Consider the following 19,321-nt stretch of genomic DNA (forward strand, 5'->3'; position numbering starts at 1 on the left):
CTTTTGCATAATCTGCCTGCTGAATCTCCATGAAATACAGCAAGATATAATAAAACCTGTTACCCTTTAGAGACAACATTGAGCAGACAAGCAAAAGGTGACAAGTTATCTTTATTGCACTGCTATGTTACTCACTCGTGCCAATTAGTCTTTACTGGATTCATTTGGTGCAATAATATTAAGTTCATGGCATGGAACACATGAAGCCTACCTCTTAGACACAGTTCAGGAAGTTCTTATTATTTTCCTAATAATATTTCAGATAATGTCATGAACATCATTATTAGTAGCATCTCTAGGATGGAGCATATAAATGACTTTACTTTGAATCCTGCACAGTTATCCCTAAATTCCTTTTATTTTGAAGAAAAAGGGATTTCAGAAAATAAGGAGAATACTATACTGAGTCGATTGCAAGGTGATAGTGTTCTTGAATACCACCCATTGTGTCAAATGACTCACACATCTGTCAGGTGTGCATCATTAGCCCACAGAAAGGCTTTTGTACTTGTTGTGTCCTATTAAAAAAAAAAAAATTGCATTGTCTTTTGATGTCAATCACGCTGATGGATGGGCCCAAGGTGTTAATGAGTAAGTTTCAAAAAATACTTATGCTCTGCCAAATCTCTGCATCACGTCAGTAGGCTCTAGGCTAGGCAGTTGGAAGTAAAAGAATATTTAGAAAGGACAGCTCTTCTTCTGACTCATTAAAAAAAAAAAAAAAAAAAAAAAAGCTACATGTTTTTAAGCTCTCCCTACCAATTCTCCTGAGCCCTTTGTGGTTTTTTTATAAACATGATTTAACAACATTGTATCAGTTTACCTAAAACAGATTAACTCCAAGTGACTTTGATACTTCTTCTGTTACACTTGCCTTTACATTTTGCTAAGTGTAAAGTCTAAAATCAATGAGCCAAATTCTTGAGTTACTCCAGATTTTTTTCTGGGTAACTAAGACAGACATCTTAACACATTCTGTTTAGTATGTGTCATGCAACACTTTCGATTTTATTCTGCCATGGAAATAGTATAACACAAAAGTCTCTAAATGTGAGATACAAGAATTGTCAATTGGGGGGAATAAAGTGTGACTCGCAGTTTCTCAGAATTAAACTCAGAAAAGACTGCTTTGCCTGTCCTGTTGTATTTCCTGCAGAGAAGAGCTCAGCATGCTTCCTGTATTTCTCTCTACATAGAGCATTCCTTCCAAAGAAGTACATTGTCTTCCTTGCAAGATTGCACATTGTGGTGCATTCTCTCACTAATTTGTTCTGATGATTACTGACTCCAACTAAAATCAGTTTTCCCAGCCACAATCAGCTAAACTTCTAGAGATTGGATTATTTATGACTTTGTTTGTTCCTCTAAGGATCTGCTCACAATTACCTAAACGTTTGAGATGGGCAAAGTGGTGGTAACTTTTGGGTTTGTGCGAAATGTTTGGTTTTCAGTACAGAATTTCAAATTACAGAATTATAAATTATTCTGACCGGTTCTATAGTCATAGGAAATTTTTTCTTCTAAGTTTTCAGGAGAAAAAAGTACTTTTAAGTTATAATCTATTTCAGTAATTTTCATCAAACTGTGAAATTATTGAAAGTGATAATGAAACAGTCACTTTTTCAATAACTGTCTTCTACACTTAATTTTTAAAATATCATATTCTGTGAAGAAAATAAACACCCATATTTCAAAATATGTACTGAATAAAGATTCTGATTAGCTTTTTTTTTCTTTTTTTCAAGGCACTGGATTTCTTTAGAACCCAAGACTAGAAGAGAATCTCAGTTAAACCCAGAACTGGCTTCCTTGCAGTTTTTTTATTAGTGAAGCAATGAAATACACTTGTTGTATATGGTTGGACTGAGTCATATATGTCATAACACACAGTGTTGTTCAGCGCACATGTGATCTGAAAGAAGGCATGTTTTTAAAAATGCTTAGAGCTTAATGCAGATAGATCACTGTCAGAATTGAAGATATATATATGTGTGTATATATATAAAATCAGAGAAAAAGTTTTATAAAATAAATTACTTTTTGTTCTGGTGTCTGTCTCTGTTATCTAGGCAATTTAACTACTGACATTCCTTTTCAGCCTTAAAAAATATAAAGGGATTGATTAGAACTAGATAACAAATATTTCTGCCATATCTTGAAGAAAATTGACTTTTAGAGAAATTATCTCAGCCTGACTCTGGATGAAGAGAGACAAAGCCTGAAAATGTCTAAAATTCAATGAACCGAAAACAAACTCAGTATGTCTTTTGTAATGTCTGATTGTTTTATTTGTTCTGCAGTTTCTTTTCTCTTCTTACTATATTAGCTTAAAACTGAAAACAGTTCTTGAAACCAGAAATGAGATTTTAATTAAAAAAAAAATAAAGTAATTCACTTATATTAGGGTTTTTTCTGGTGGCTGAAAAATAAAAAATGTATTTTAAAAATATTTTCATATCAGTAGTGTCTTGTCCATTTTTCACCCTCTCTTCTACAGGCTTCCAACAAAAAAAAAATCAGGTTTTCAGTCTCATTTCTGTAATATTAATGTTTCTAATTGTTACCAAATGTAGATTAGTTTTTTCTCTGAAAAGCATATGTTAATGACAAACCCTGGCTTGATTGACAGCAATGATAACCAAACATGCCACCTAAATTGCTTTTTTATTCTTATTGCTGGTATATTTCTCAAAGGACTCAAACCAAAGACTCAAGCTACACACCAGCACTAGCAAGACTGAAAGAAGCACTGAAAATGTTTCTGAGCAGATCCTCAACTAGTGAAACTTGGCAGTGCTCCACTGACTTCTTGTTTTCACTCCTTCTCCTTCTGTCTCGCTTGTGCTTATGTGTGGGCTGCTGCCCTGCCTTAGACATTTTTTTGAGGAACAGACTCACGGCAAGCAAAGCAGATAGATTAAATAGGTAGAAACTTCTGAGCAACCTACAAGAGATTCAACAACAACCTAAAAAAAATACTAAGTACAAAATAATAGCATTTGCGTGTGCCAGAACAGTGGGCTAAATTCTCAACTGCTATAAGCAAGAATAGGTCTATTGCTGGAAATAGAGCTAGACCAGTTGGTATCAAATTACAATCTACTTTTATTTACTCCAAAGGAGCTTCACCAGCTAATGAGGATCTTGCCTATTTTATTAAATTAATCAACATTATGTGCTACTGCATGTATGACAGTTTTGTTCTGAGAAGAGATGATAAATCTCTCCGAAACCTAATTCTCCTCTTCATAATGGTGTTGTAAATCGTAAGTAGTACAGCTTTAAACAATGTTGGCGTAAAACTGATACAGGTAAGAGAAATATCATCACAGGAAAAATGGAATATCACAGAGTTAAACAAAAAGATTGGGACTCAACTGATCCTAAAAGCTGTGGCATGGGAGTCTGTAACACCAACCTACTAGACAGCTGTATTTTTTAACTGTAATGAAAAGATGCTATTTTTCTATTGAAAGAGAGGAAGGGAGATATCTAAGAACCAGCAACAATGTCATTGTGGCTTCATTACCCTGAGTTTGCTTCAGATCACAACAAAGGTTTTTTTAACTTTGCTCCCTCATCTGACCCTCTCTCTGAGCAATAGCAGTGATGAACTAATGAGGGTGGATGTTTGTTCTCTTTTCTGTAATCTGAATTCTAATCATTGGCACAAGTGATTTTAGGTATTGTGAGCCCACAAGTCAATAAAACAAATTAAGAAAGCTTGTGAAACACAAAACGTGGAAGATTTTGAACTGAAAGTTCTCTGTCACTACACTTCTTACTTTTGGTTTGTCTTCAATCAGATTTTAAAACTAATTCTTACACAAGGCATCTACTAGTTTTAGTCTTTGCTATTTATAAATTAAAATAAAATTAAGTTAAAAACAAGGAGCAATCTCTGATAAAGAAGAAAGGTAAAGTATACTTTCAAAATTAGTAAAACATTTTAAAAATATTAATAAATATATTAAAAATGCTACTTGACTTTTGTATTTGGCTGAGCCATTGGGGCCCTGCTGTTTGATTCTTTCTTGAAGAATGCTAGATGAGGTTCAAATTGAGTAAGAGTCTCAGCTAGACATTCAGTAAGTCCAGACTTACCAGGAGCTTTTCCTCCTAGCTGAGAGAAAAAACAGGATGGTAGACCATGGTTTGAAGAGTTGAATAGAATAAATTGTTCTAGATTTTGGAGTCAGTCATTTACAGTTCGAGTGGGATATTTTTTCTTTTCATGCAGAGTTTCTTGGCATAGACAATGAGATGGCAGTTAAGTGTTTTAGTTTTTTCATCAACATTTGTTAGCTTGGAATCATATTGTCACAAACTAATGAATAATGATAATGATGAAAACTAATGATAATGAAATTATCATTAGCACTAACTGAGACTCAATTTAAATGGTCCTAAACCAAACCCTAGTCTCGGTTTTGCTCAAAGTTTTCAGGAACTTGAGGTTTATCCCAGATGACCAGAAATTCTTAAACAGGAAGAGTATAAGGAAGTTGCCTCTTACTCATGCATAGAAATGGAATTTGACTTTCTAGCTTGCTGCAGTTGAAATTAAGAGATTTCTATGTCATAGTCATTTAAACCTACTAATTATAGGATGTAACTGTTCTGTACCGCAGATGTTATATCAATAGGCAAGCTGTATGACAGAAGGTTTGAGTCACTTGGAGGGTAAAGATCTAATTGCAGTTGGTTGTGCTGTAGATACTTAAAAAATCCATAAGAATGGTAAAACCAGAAAGGTAGATGAGCAGACGGGAGGGAATATATCACCACATATATCAGTGAAACTGGACATTTTACTGGGCTGTGGTGGAAACAATATTTTCATCACAGTGTTGTGGGATAGGGGACAGACAGCTGCTGAGCTCCCTTGAGACCAATTCTATAATAATGATCTTAGAGAACTAAACATTAGCAATTGAAATAAATCAGTCAAGGGAATGTAGGGTATTTACTATCGCCCAATGTTTTCTGAGGCACTTCAATTTAACTTGCTACTTCTAAGTAGGAAAGTAAAATTAATTTTGAAATAACAGACTTAGTGGTGAGAATAGACCGGATATGAGGAAAAACAAAGTATCTGGTTAAAGCTATTATGGTAAAATTGCCTTCCACTATTGAACTAGGTGTCTATTATCTGATAAAAATACTAAACGCAGCATGAGGTCAGATAAGAGTTAAGGAGCTGGAAGATAGGTATGCCTACTAAAGGCATCTGAGTGACCACATCTGAGGGATGAGGAAGCTGGAAGGAGCACAAGAGACCTAAGTGATAAGAAAATCACCTGATTCAGAGTACAGTGGTAAGCATCTTGTGGAGTTTTTAGCAGGAGAGAAAATAAGGCTCCCTTTAACTGTGTAAACTGTTGCATCTAATCTTTCCCCAAAGAACTCCATTCATTAACCCATGCTAATAAACTATGGAGTGTGTATTCATGCCCTTGGCATATCTTATATACCAACATTAAGTACAGTTACTTTTGGTTACAAATAAAGTTGCAACAACAAATAAAGTATTCAAATAAAGTTTGAATGAGGTTTCTGATTTGAAATGCAAGTTGAAATTAACAATACCAGAGTTATAGAAAGTTAAAGAAACACTACCAGAGCTACTTAAACATAAGGAGATATATGAGACAAACATCAGTGCACATACAGAGCAGAGACAGAAAGCAGAAGACATAAAATTTGACCAGTATAAAACACAGAGATGGTATCACTGGAAGGTTAATGATACCTAAGCGAAGATGAAAAAGCTGGAGAATATGACACAGAAAAATCATCTAGAATTAAACAACAACTTAAATCATTCAAAGAGATAAAAAAATCAAGTGTGAATTTAAAATCAATCAGTCTTTTAAGACAGCAATCAATGTTAAAAAAAAAAAAGAATTAAAACTACAGAAAGATGAACTGCATTTAGACTTGTCTGGTATCTAGGCTTGATCCAGACTGTCAAGGTTGCAGGGTGTTTTTCATGAGGGTTTGTAATGCAAACTAAACCAGTTGAACATGAATCACAACAGATGCTGCACATTTCATGAATATTTTTTTCTACTATATGTGAAACTTCAGGTAACACCAAGCTTCCCTGGCACTTCTGGACCATATAAGTAGCCAGAAACTGTAGCCAGGGCACTCAGTGGTGTACATATCCCTGGTACAGATATTATAAGTTGTCAGATAGGGTCAGACTGGTAAATTTGGCAAACCTTAGTACATTGTGCAGCATACCACGAACAGCCCAAATTACTAGATTTGCACTCATATCACAGAACCATACACAGCTCCTTCTTGCTTCTTGCTTGCCCTGTGTTATACTCAGTGAATAAAGGAATGAATGACAGCTCTTCCCTTCCCTCCTCTCTCCCACCCACTTTGCCTTCACTTGCTGATGGTGAGATGCATACTCTCTTGAATCATAGCCACCCTATAAGAATACTGTCAGGTTCTGTGGACAAAAATAGAACTTTGTAAATTGTTTTTGTGTAAAAGGATGACTGAATCATCACTGATATCAGTAGATATGGGAACTCATAGCCTATAAACTAACCCTAAGAGATTCTCATCAGTCCAGTATTCTTGGTATTATTTGTACACACATCATTTTTTATGAAAAAGATCTATTGATTTCAAGGTACTTTTAGGATTTGGAATGACCTCCCAGCAGATATAGTATTGTCACAAACGCAGGTTAATCTTCAGAATAAGTTCAGGAGCTCATATCTCTGAGGAAGCTTCTTTTCATCAGACTTCCATATTCTTCTCCAACTTTCCATCTTAATCCAATCGTTATATAGCCTATGGCTTTCTGAGATCCTTAGATTGCTTTTTCTCATTGTCTCTAAATTTGTTTTCCAATTTATCCCTGATCTGTCTCTCTTACATAGCCACTGTGAGCACAAACAATCTAACATTCTTCTGTTACTGCTGTACAGCATCAGGCAATCTCAGTGCTTCATACAATGGATTGCATGGCCAGTAGCCAGATGCCCAAAAGATTTTACCAACATTATATGATTGACCCTCAGACAAATTTTAACATAACAACAAAATGTGCAGCCAATGCACACTGGAGCAACACTATACAGGAACAGCACTAAGGATCAGAATTAATTCAGAATTAATTTCTGAACTGATTTATGAGCATTTTCCTTGCTCTGCTTATAAGAAAGATACACTGGAGACAATGTCCAGGTGTTGAAGATGCTGAGATGAAATGCTTACAAAATTATGAGGTTCCATTCTCACCTTTACCTGAAATCTGTGGCATTACTGTGGACAGGTGGGTGATGCACACTGTGTTGCATTGCAATGAATCTTATGGGACAGGGCAGTTAATTCTGTAAATAAATGACACTTCATCAAGAAAAGCCAATTAAAAAAAAAGTGTAATTGACTGGAAGGAGCAACAGCCTTCAAGAAAGACCAAGAGAAAATGATGCTCTAGAGTTGGAATGCTAATTAAAAGTTAAATTAAAGTCTAGAAAATTCTGAATCACCGGTCTTTGGAGTTTTTCCTCATTTGGGCTTAGGAAAGTTTGCTTGCCACAAACCAAGCTTTGATAGTGTACTATACAGGAATATAAAATAGATGTTAAAACAGCTCTTAAATCTTGATTTAAAAAAATCACACTTTTTTCTTCCAGGGAAAAGTATTGAATAACTTCTGCCTCTGTGATTTTGAATTCCACGTTTTTAAGAAATAAACTACCCAATATCAAATTAGACTAATAGCAAAGGACAGTGTCAGATTCAGGCCTGATACAAATAAGTATGGTTCCACTTTTGTCAATAGACTGCTTTAAAATTGGTGTACCTTTATTTCTATAGACTATCAAGATGATTTTTAAGCACACTAAATTAAGTGGTGAAGAAACTCCTAACAAAATGTTCTCTTCGAAAATCTCCACTGAAATACAAGGAGTGGGCAGCTCAAACTGCTAGGTGAGTGTGATATGAATTACTTTAAGAAGCTACAGTGACTCTGAAATTATCATCAATTAGAGTTGCCAAATTAAGTAAGAAAAAATAATGGACAAGATATGGAGGTGGGAGTTATGGAGATATAGTTACTACTAAAAATACAGGCAAAGCTGTAAAGGCATCATGACACAATTCCTAATGATTTGCTTATTATTCAGCATCTGTTAAAATATCAGGATTTTTTTTTCCTAGATCTAATAGCTGGTAAATAATTTTTCGGCTGGTCTCAGTACTGAGTGGCTTCATTTAATGCTACATTTTTAATGTGATAGTGCTAAAAAAGAAAGAAACATTGTTAAGGAAGAGAGACGGATTTGATGAGTGGACTGTTAGATGGATAAGGAATTGGTTGGAAGTGGCTACTGTTCAGAGTCCCAATGGACATCAGTGACAAGTGGTGTCCCTCTGGGGTCTATATTGGGACCTATAATGTTATTTAGGATCTTCATTAATGACATAAACAAAGGGATTGAATCCACCCTCAACAAGTTTGCAGATGCTTCCAAGCTGAGTGATGCTGTTGACACACCTGAAGGATGGGATACCATCCACAAGGACCTGGACAAGCTCAAGAAATGGGTCCATGGGAATCTCATGACGTTTAACAAGGCCAAGTGACAGGTGCTGCACCTGGGTTGGGGCATCCTGTGGTATCAATACAGGTTGGGGTTGAACAGATCAAAAGCAGCCCTGCTGAGAAGAACTTGGGGATGCTGGAGGATGAGAGGCTGGACGTGAGGCAGCAATGTGCACTTGCATCCCAGAAAACCAAAGATATCCTGGGCTGCATTCTAAGCAGCTTGGCCAGTAGGGTGAGGGAGGGGATTCTGTCCCCTACTCCACTCTGGTGAGACCCCACCTGAAGCACTGCATCTAGCTCTGAGGTCCCCAACACAGGAAAGACACCAACCTGTTGAAGTGAGTCCAGAGCAGGGCCACCGAGATGATTAGAGGGATAGAGCACCTTTCCTATGAGGAAAGGCTGAGAGAATTGGAATTGTCCAACCTAGAGAAGTGAAGGCTTTGGGGCGACCTCATTGCAGGCCTCCCTCCTGAAGGGAGTCTACAAGAAAGTCAGAGAGAGACTTTTTACAAGGTCCTGGAGTGCCAGGACAAGGGGTAATGGCTTCAAACTGAAAGAGAGTAGTTTTAGATCAGGTATTAGGAAGAAATTCTTTACTGTGAGTGTGGTGAGGCACTGCCTCCGAGAAATCTGGTCTAATAGAAGGTGTCCCTGCCCACAGCATAGGGGTTGAAATTATACGATCTTTAAGGTCCCTTCCAGCCCAATCCATTCTATGATTCTATGAATTTATTACTTACCAAATGTATCTTATATGTGTATGTATAGTCACCAGGCGTGTTTTGGCAATCTAAATTAATTATTTTAGGATCTATCAATTTCCACATCCCTCGGAACATATCAATTCTATGTCAGTACTTTTATTAGTTGTCCAGGTTTCTTAATTGAAGTTTATCATGCACTTTATTATGCCGCTGTCTGCTAAAGACAAATACAAATCTTGATTCTTTTGGATGGTTTTACTTTTTTCAGATATTTCCTCTGCTATAAAAAAACTTCTATAAAAAAAAAAATTGTCAACAGTTTATTTACTAAAATACATACCCAGAGACTTGTATTAAAAAGTTATGCTCAAAATTTTGCAATTTGGATATCCAAAATAGTAAGCTTCTTGGGGCAGAGACCATCAGAAGATTTTATTTGTACATGGTGCTTAGCACAGTGAAACCCCAGTTTTTGACTGAAGCCCCTGAGTGCTACTGTAATAGAAATAATAAACGATAATAATAATAATAAAGTCTGCTTATTAACTTGACAGGCAATTTTTGAAATAATGAGTCATCAAGGAAACTAATTTTTTTGAAATAAGCAATTCAGCCATTTCCTCTCATCACAGATAATATACATCTGTCTTCTATGCTGTTTGCAGAAATTCTGTGGATATGCTGTGTCTTCTCATAAGAAAATTGGTTCATGAAATGGAACAATTTTTCTCAGACTCATGATTTCTTCTTTATTGAGGGCCAAATTGAGCCTGTGTTCAATTGCCCATGTCTGGGACAGCAAGTAGTTACAGCACCTCCAGAGCAAGCTGGGGAAAAAATTGTGACTCAGAGAGTTCCAATCCCTTTCTCAGCCTCAGCTGCCTACTTGCTCCAGAAAGAAAGTAACCTGCAAATGCTCTGTAGTACAGACTATTTACCACCCCTGCCAGCTCAGCTCAGCTCACTGCCATGTTGAGGAGCGAGAGCCAAGATTCCTTTCACACCCTCCTCATGTGTGCAGAGGACTTGAAAAAGAAAGGAGCTCTTAGTGAAAAGCCCTCATTCTCCATCCTGTGGCAAACTCAAAATCTATGGAGGCCGTGTGGAGACGTAGTGCTTCAGTAAGGACGGATAAACCTAGGCATCAATCTAACCCTTCAGTATCAGCTAACAGCAAGTAATGAAGAAAAAAAACTCCCCCAAACCAGGAAATTTAAATCCTTCTTCTACCTAATCAAGATAATCCTGAAGTAGGGAGTTAGGGTTTTTTGTCTTTTTTGTCTTTTTTTTTTTTTAAAATTTCTCTTTTACTTGAGGAACCACTTAAGACTCATATATGAATCTTAAGAACACTGTTATGTTGGTATGCAGGCATGTTTCATTGGCAATATTCTGTGGTGAAGCAATAACATTTCTAGCCTTTTCTTTCAGAGATTTTAAAGTTATCAGTTGCAAGTGCAGTGATTTTGATTGCCTTTATTTGCCATGTGGATCTATATTAATGACTAAACAAAACAGTCAGATGATTTGACCTCTCTCAAAAACATCACCTCTGATTTTGGATCAAAGACATGTTTAGCAATATCCACAGTCCTCATGCATCCACACCACACAATTTGATATACTCATCATCAATCATATGCCATATGATTAATTTGAGTCGTTATGAGTAATGTCTATCACTGCAGTCCTGGCATGAATAATTATTGTTCTGCACCCTGCTGAGATAACTCATTTCTCACAAAGATCTGCAATTTTATATCTGCATAAAAAGAAAGATGAAGCAGGAATAGTTTGTTAGAATGGTATAGTCGATTCAATTTTTTCATAATAAACTTTTTTATATCCTAGGATTTGATAACTACTTCAAAGAAAAACATGTGAAACAGACCTCAAGAGATTAGAGGTATTGTTTTTGCAATTACCCCTGGATCTTTCCATCAACATGTGGGATATGTGTATCAAAAATAATAATGGGGATTTTAGAGCTTGATGGTTTACTGGAGACTTGTACTGCAAATAGCAATCACAGAAACAAAGTCAGGTCATTCTGAGGAAGACATAATAACACAGGATCAAAAGAAGATGGAATTTAACACAGACACAAAAGAAAAAATCTTGTCAAAGATAGAGATTGAGAGTCAGACTGGAGAAAGAATGGACAAGACGACAGACATGCAAGAGCTGGGAAGCTAGTAAACACAGATGACACTTGCAAACCAAAGTGTATTTCATAAGTGCAAAACAAACTTTAATAGTAATTTTCTTTGACCAGAGATGCACTTTGAATGCCATCAAGAGGTTTCACCCTTGTGTGTCATCAGCAAGTTCCTCCTTTGGGAACTGGTGCTGCCTTGAACAACAGCCCTGGTGAGAGCAGCACCAGGTATCACATACACAGGAGTGAGAGCAAGTTGACACTGACCTTGCTTGTGTCTATCATTATGTCAAACAGCAACAAAAAACTCAGGTTCTCTATCTTCCAGGCAAGTGCTCAAGGAACTAGATAGCTATTTTTGCTCTAACTCGAAGAACATTTAAGTATGACATGTGAAGTGAAAAAGAGCTAACAGAAGAGACTGAGAAGTTCTCAATTTCAAAATACTCTACAGTCTGGCAATTGAGTTTCTTCTTACTATAGGGATGAAAAAGACTTACATTTTCTAGTCTTCTAACAGCAGAAGAGGAATTTGAGCCCAGGTTTCCCACAGGCTGCATGAGAGCCCTTACTAGTGTGCAAGTGAGTAAAGCAGACAGTGCCTTCTGCTGTGTGAATCCAGTCTTTGAAGCCATAACAAGACATTCTGGCAGTTGGGGCAGGATGTCAGTTTAATACCATCCTGCCTTCTTTCCACATGCACATATAATGAAAGAGTAGAAAAACATAAGTGGCAAAAGCTTCTTACCTTTACTATCACATAAACGGCTACTCAGAAAGTCAGCATATGGGCCTCTTGCCCCAGACTTGCTATAGTTTTGCTTTTCTTCTTTTTTTTTTCCGTTTTTTTTTTCTCCCTACTGAAACTGCAGTTCATCAGCTCTTCTAAAACTTGAATAGACCAAGCTGTTTTAAACACATCCTCTAGTGATTCAGCCTTAGTATCATGGCTCTGGTACAAATTCTGCCTACAACTGTTAAGGAAAGACAGTTTCCTTCTTTCTTGGCGTGTCTCTACAACAGCATCCCTTCCCCCCAGAAACACTGACTGCTTCATCCTTCTCTTTTATATGATATGAACTTCTATACTAGACTTAATCCTTCACTTCAGATCTTCTGAAAATAAGCCTGTTGTTTTTTGAATAATAAGCCAGTATCTTTTCTGCAATTACTATCTTATTCACTGTTATTCTAAAGAGTCTTGTGCATAGGGGCATACTTTCTGCCATACTTGTACTTCTGACTGATTTCCCGAATAGCTTCAGTTAGTTTAATTACATGTATTTGTATTATTAGTATTAAATCACCATCTGTATTAATTTATTGTACTATATATATATATATTTCTTTCCCTTATTCTTCACATAACGGTAAACAAAACTATAGATGTCTCCTTGAACTTACTGATTCTGATACAGCAGCAAGCAATAACACCTGTGGTTTTTTATATTGTCAGAACACCAGTTCTGAGGCCTGAAGATGAACTATCGTATTTATGGGTAGAAATGTTGCATTCCTGAAACATTGAAAAAAATAACTCGAATAGAATCAGTTCTGTATTTTAACAGCCTCCCCTGAACTCTCAGATAAGGGATTTGAAAAGAACAGCAAAGAAGTTTATTATATTTTCTAATATATTGGTAGATGTTAAGGTCAAAAAAGACCAATGGGTCACTTGATGAGTTCTGTCATACCTCATAGTCCAATAAAGGTAAATTTGCATTGAGGTAATTACTTTTGTAATTAGACGACTCACTCCCTGCCACAATTTGCATGAATCATCTTGCCATTAAATAAGTTTTCTCCTTTCTGAATTGAATTTGTCTGACTTCAGCTTCTAATCACTGACTTGGTCATTCCTTTCTCATATTTTTGCTTCACTCTATGAAGCTATTTACACTAAAAACCACTGCCCAATTTTCTAACTGATATACACACTGTATTATTTTATTTTATCCATTAGTGTTCAGCATCTCTTTAATCCTGCTGGTAACCCTTTCCTGTATTTAAACAAGTCTTTTCTTATAAATGACCCAGTTACTTCTATGCTGCTGCTGCTAATGCTTTGATAAAACCACGGTTGCCATTTCACATCTGCCCAGACCAGTAATTATGCTGTGATTAGCTGAGTCTTTCTTACTATCACAATAATCCATCAAACATGATAATCCAATCCTTATTTGACTACCTCCCACACACACACAGCTCAAAATAGCCTGGATTTGATAAGCTTCCAGGTGCCCTGCAAAGATGAGAGAACTTTTAAGCAAGGTTCAAGAAACACTTGTCAGAGTGGTTGAAGGGGTAAAAATGAATAAGTCAAGATTTTTAGCTCATTGGATTTCTCCTGGAACAAGTTACTGAAATGGTAATTTTTGTAGAAACAGTGTCATACTGCACAACAGCAAAGTGGTAAGTTACTTTCTTAAATAGCTTTAGATCCAAGCAAAGTGAAAAGAACAAAATTTACAGAGTCACACTAGGGAATTAGCCTTAATGTAAGTAGAGTTATGTTTCCTTTATAGCCAAAATATGACTGACGAATTTTCTATTACATAAATGGCTTCGATTTTTTTTTTTTGCTCCCTATTTTATTTGTGCATGTACTTCCTTCAGCCTTTGGAACTAAAATTGTATAGGTCATTTTTTTTTAATGTTTATTCACTGCACAAACAAGGGAATGACTATCATAAATTTAATAAAATATTAAATTCAAATTTTAGGAGACTGAAAAAACAAACAGCTTTCAATTCCCAAATCATGAATATCAACATAGCAGTTTGCTTCACAGTGTCAAGATTTGAATTCAAAACACAGACAAAGATTCCCATCCCATGAATAAATTACTATTTGGAATGGAAGAGAGAAAGAGGGCAATGATCATTGGGTTACCAGTTCAATAATCCCATATCACACCATCATGTTCAAATTCAGAAAGCAGTAGCGATGTCTTTGAACTAAGTATGCATTTTTGTTGTGTAATCACTGGTTATTACAACAATTCCCAATATGTTTAATAGCTTTATTATTTTTTTTTATTGAGATCAAAAACATAGGAACAACTTCACCACACAGGTATTCTTTAACCTACAATTTCAGATATTAATCAAAGACTTTAGTTTGCATGTTTGTTGTATTCTTGTAGCACTTATATCTTCAGTCACCTGACTTGTATTAATCTAGTTTCTCATCACCAGCAAGTGCAGGGGAACTGCAGCACAGAACTCTGATCTAGCTGAGTGTTGGAGAAGTCTGAATCTCCTCTCCATGGACCAGATTTCTGCTTTTTCAGATCCTTCCCACATTGCAGGGATGCTACTTTGGCATCAAAATTAAATTCTTTCATTTATTTCAGTTTTCTTCATTCCAGCATGGAAATGAAGCAAAAAGAGGAATCAGATGTACCAGCAGATTTCACCACAGGGAAGGATTTTCTAGTGCTGATTCCATATTGATACAGAAGTTTAAGTTCCAAAACCTCAATAAAATGTTTCTTTAATTTTCTTGCCAGTCCACTGTTGCTGCCTGACTGCTCCTTTTCCACCCTTCTCAGCATAGGCAATGACATACTAGGTGATCTGAAGGAATATTGTGATCTTGACCTATATACAGGCAGAGGAGAGCTATTTCTCTTCTCTTAGGATGGATATCTTACATATGGAAAATCATCTTGAAGTACATACAGGAAAGAACTGGAAGAACCCAGTATAAACTCAACATAGCAGTAAATATAATTTTAATTTCTGTATTAAAATACTAAAGATTGAATCGATTCCATCTTATTTTAACTGTCTATGTGAGGTTACTCAGAGGAATTTGGGAAGTGTCTAGACTGTCAGACATGATTGCACCATTTTTCCCCTTGTTTCTGGATTTGCCTGGAAAAGTGAACATGCAGGCAGCAGGGAAACGTGGTGACATCCAGCAAGGGCACTAGACTGAATAAGTGAAAGACCAAGACCTTGGGACATCTCACAGTGTCCACTTACAGTTTGTACACAGCTACACTGAATCTAGTGTTCCCCCATATTGAAGAAAGAGAGAGGAGTACCTGGAAGAAACATTCTGATCGGATTGACCTCTGGTCCAGCTTTCTGAAAATTTGTAACAGTAAAAGGAATTTACCTTTTGCCTTTCAAAAAGGATTGTTAACATTGATATAAGAACTGGTGTTTCGTCATAAAATAAAACCGGATAGCAAACATTTTGTTTAGCTATTTTAATCACTTTGTTTTAATGTACCCTGAAAAGCATTTATGTATGTGTGATTATGTATATATGTTTAGTGGTTTTAACAGGGAAACAAGTCCTTTGGAAAACTTTACCTATGATAATATATTCTTTGACATTAAACATCTACTTCATGCAGGCAAAACATTTCTATTTTTAATAAAACATCAATATTATATTTTTTAATATTTTGAATCATTCTACGTCCTGATTTTTACATGGGAGAGAGCTCATTTTCATCTCAGTGGTTGGTAGAGTCTTGTGTTTTCTGGATTTGTGCTGAACACAGGGTTGACAATATAGAGGTGGGTTTGTAATTGCTGAGGGGTGCTTACAAAAAGACAATGACTCATCTACCAGCAGGCAGGCTGGGGGTGCTCAAAAAGTTGAGAGGAGACACAGCCAGACAGCTGACCCCAGCTGACTACAGAGATACCCCACACCATGTGACATCACATTCAGCAAAGAAAGGTGGGGAAGAGAGGCAACATTGGAGTGAGAGGGACATTTGGAGTGATGGCATTTTTGTTCCCAAGTAACAGTTATACCTGATGGAGCCCTGCTTTCCTGGAGATGGCTGAACACCTGCCTGTGTTCAGGGGAATAGTGATTTCATTCCTTGTTTTGTTTTGTTTTGCTTCCATGCACAGCTTCCATGCACAGCTTTTGCTTTCCCTATTAAACTGGTTTTATCACAACCACAAGCTTTCTCACTTTTACTCTTCTGATTCTCTCTCCCATACCACTGGTGGTGGCTGTGTGGTGATTAGTTGACACCTGGGGTTAAACCATGACATTTTAGTAAGAATTTGTATACTAAACTTACTTTGTGGAAAACTAACCAGTCTGAATATCCAAGGTTATGTGCAACATATGCTGTGGCTTTTAAGGTGCAATCTCTGAAATGTAGCAATGGCAACTGAAGCTTAATTTCAGGGAAATATTGATTTTTTTTCTCACTTCTTGTTACAAACTGGCAAAATGCCATGCCTTTCCATGGACAGTAGTAAATATGGAAAAAATCCAAGCTGTTCCTAAACATTTAAATTTAAATGCAGTCAGAGCAGAGGGGAAAAAATCTAACCCTAACTAATTTCATCTGAGTTTATTCCAGGCCTATAACCTTCAATGTAGCCCAGCCTTTGTTGCTGTGGTAGGACTTTTCCTTATAGTCAGCTGCACACCCGTACTTGGGGTCAAGGTCAAACAGAGAATAATATATTGGGAGCATCCTGCATGCTGGCTATTCAAGATGGAATGTGCCAGAACAGAGATTTGCTCTGTAATGAAGGTTCTCAAAGACTGAGGTGAGGAAGAAGAAAAAAAAAAATAAAATCAACCCAAAATCAACCTATAATCGCTTATGGTCTATACTCTTTTCCTTTATTATTTTTCCTTGCATGTTCTTGAACCTCTTCCTATTTTTCCCTTTCTCCTTGTTTCTAAGAAATGTTTGCTCCTAAAAGAATCAGTAACACATGAGCATTGGAGAAAGCTGGATTTGTTTTTCAAATGTATCTTGTGAGGATTCAGTAATTGCTGCAAAACAAATCATTATTAATTGATCTGTATGATACAACAAGCTTTGGTACTTTCCTTAGTAGTTCTCTGGTTCTCTTATTCTGCACCTACGGTTTAGTATTTTAAGGTCTCAACATCTACACCTTTAAATTCTGCTGTGAAATGTTCTGCAACTTTACTTTTCTGTTACCACTTTGTGTTTTGCAGGCAGAGTATTGATTTAATTTGCAGGCTTTCCAGCTTTCTATAGCTACAGTTCTTCATTTTGAAAACTTTTTATATTAATATATCTAAATTGAAATTGAAAATTGAAATGTCACACTAGTAATACCTGCATCTATTTAATATGTCAAAAATGTAGTTTTACAGCTGGGTACAAAAAAAGACATTCTGATTATTGATATTTAACTGCAAAGAATATGAGACCGTCATTATTTACAAATGGTTTATTACTTTCTTTTATCAATAGGTTTTAAGAATGTTGTTAATTATATGCTGTATGAGTGAAAAAAAAAAGCTTCTACTTATACATTTTAAATGCCCCTTTTTCTATATAATTACCTTTAAAGTAACATGTACATTGCTGCATTACATTAAATTTATACTCTGATATGTTCTCTGAATGTGCTATAAATGCAGAGGTTCTTTCTTAATAGAATTTCACTTTTCTCCTCTAGAGTTTCAATATTTCAGAGGTCTTTTCATTTGATTATACATGCAAATCACTTGGGAGACCTAATATACTTAGTTAAAAATTACTCATTCCTGTAAAATGAATTTAACAATCTCATCTACAGTGAAGAAGACTTTCAAAACTGTTTCCAATTCCTCCACAGATTTGCTCTGCTTCCCTTGAATATAGATCCTGCCACACAGCCAAACTGAAACCTGTGCACTCCTAGGTCACAGGCAGATTAGTGTTTATGGGAAATACAAAGCTTAAGTTGCCTTTGAATATTTCACTCTCCCTGATTTGAGTTTGAATTATATCACAAATCAATGAAAGCCAAACTGCAAGGGAACCATGGGTAAATACAGTTAAAGTCTACAAATGCCATAATAGAAAACTAAAAGCCAAGCGCTGAAGGATAAATATACTACTGAATAATAAACTAATGGAACCTTTGAATACTTCCCATTGGAGTACCACAGGAGTAGAAAAGCTTTTCAAGGGAGTCTAATCCAATAGAAATGAAGATTTAATCAGGTAATATAGCTATGACAAAAATCTGAAGACAATTTCTGACTCCAAAAAGTCCAAGAATTACTAGACCTAGAAAGTCTGTGGCAGGAAATTGTTACATGTTCAAAATGTTGGAAAACAGAAGAAAAATAGCAATTCAATTGATATTACTATGTATAACTTTTCTATGAGTGTCAGATAATATGCCATTATTCCTAAATTCCATTGCTCCTAAAGTCCTCAGATTACATGTCTTTTTTCTTCTTTTTAATTTTATTTTGGAAAGACTTCATTTAATGACAAAAAGTCTTAAGACAATCTTAAAGCATATCCTACAAAATATAAGGGGAAAAAAATTAAGACCAAATCCAAATATTTTATTTATAAAGATGAATTTATCACATATGTAGAGTTGTACTTCATTATTTTAAGAAATTTTAATTATATGTCATGATTCATAATTTTGAAAAAGACTAGTTGAACATGCTGACATTTTAAAGACAACAGGATAAATTTTTTACATCTTAATTTACTTCTCTCATACACAAACACTACTAAAATAGTATAAAAATAAGAAAGTGTCCATTCCTGACTTCAGGAACTATGTGCATATATAAAAAGATATAGCATGAGAAACACTTGTATTTTGTATTTCCAAAAACAAAATTAAGCCATGAACAAGATAATGATGAAAAATTCAAGCCCAGGAGAGAAAATAGACAGGGGCAAGCAACAGTAGTCAATTCTCAATAATTTGAAGACTACTTGTGAGGACATTGAATATTATACTCAATATTTTACTGGGTATTTCAATCTAAATTTTGCTTACTGACAGAAAGTTTAAAACAGAAAAAAACTCGTATACCACTACATATGCTGTTGATTTGTTTTTCTGCAATTTCTGTAGTAAGTTTCAAACACAGTGAAGCCACAGTATGTGG

The 19,321-nt window shown here is 35.8% G+C and overlaps 1 long non-coding RNA gene across 1 annotated transcript in view; it reads right to left on the reverse strand.

Moving 5' to 3' along the window:
* Window positions 1–12,240, reverse strand: part of LOC113987653 — a 96,731-nt gene extending 84,491 nt beyond the window's left edge. Inside the window, exon 1 of the long non-coding RNA XR_005565463.1 lies at window positions 12,195–12,240. This is a non-coding gene — a long non-coding RNA (uncharacterized LOC113987653). The remainder of the gene's footprint in view (window positions 1–12,194) is intronic.
* Between the last annotated feature and the right edge of the window lie 7,081 nt (window positions 12,241–19,321).

Source organism: Pipra filicauda, unplaced genomic scaffold, assembly GCF_003945595.2.
Source record: "Pipra filicauda isolate LSUMZ 115617 unplaced genomic scaffold, ASM394559v2 scaffold11_size5308982_pilon, whole genome shotgun sequence".
NCBI classification, from domain to species: Eukaryota; Metazoa; Chordata; class Aves; order Passeriformes; family Pipridae; genus Pipra; species Pipra filicauda.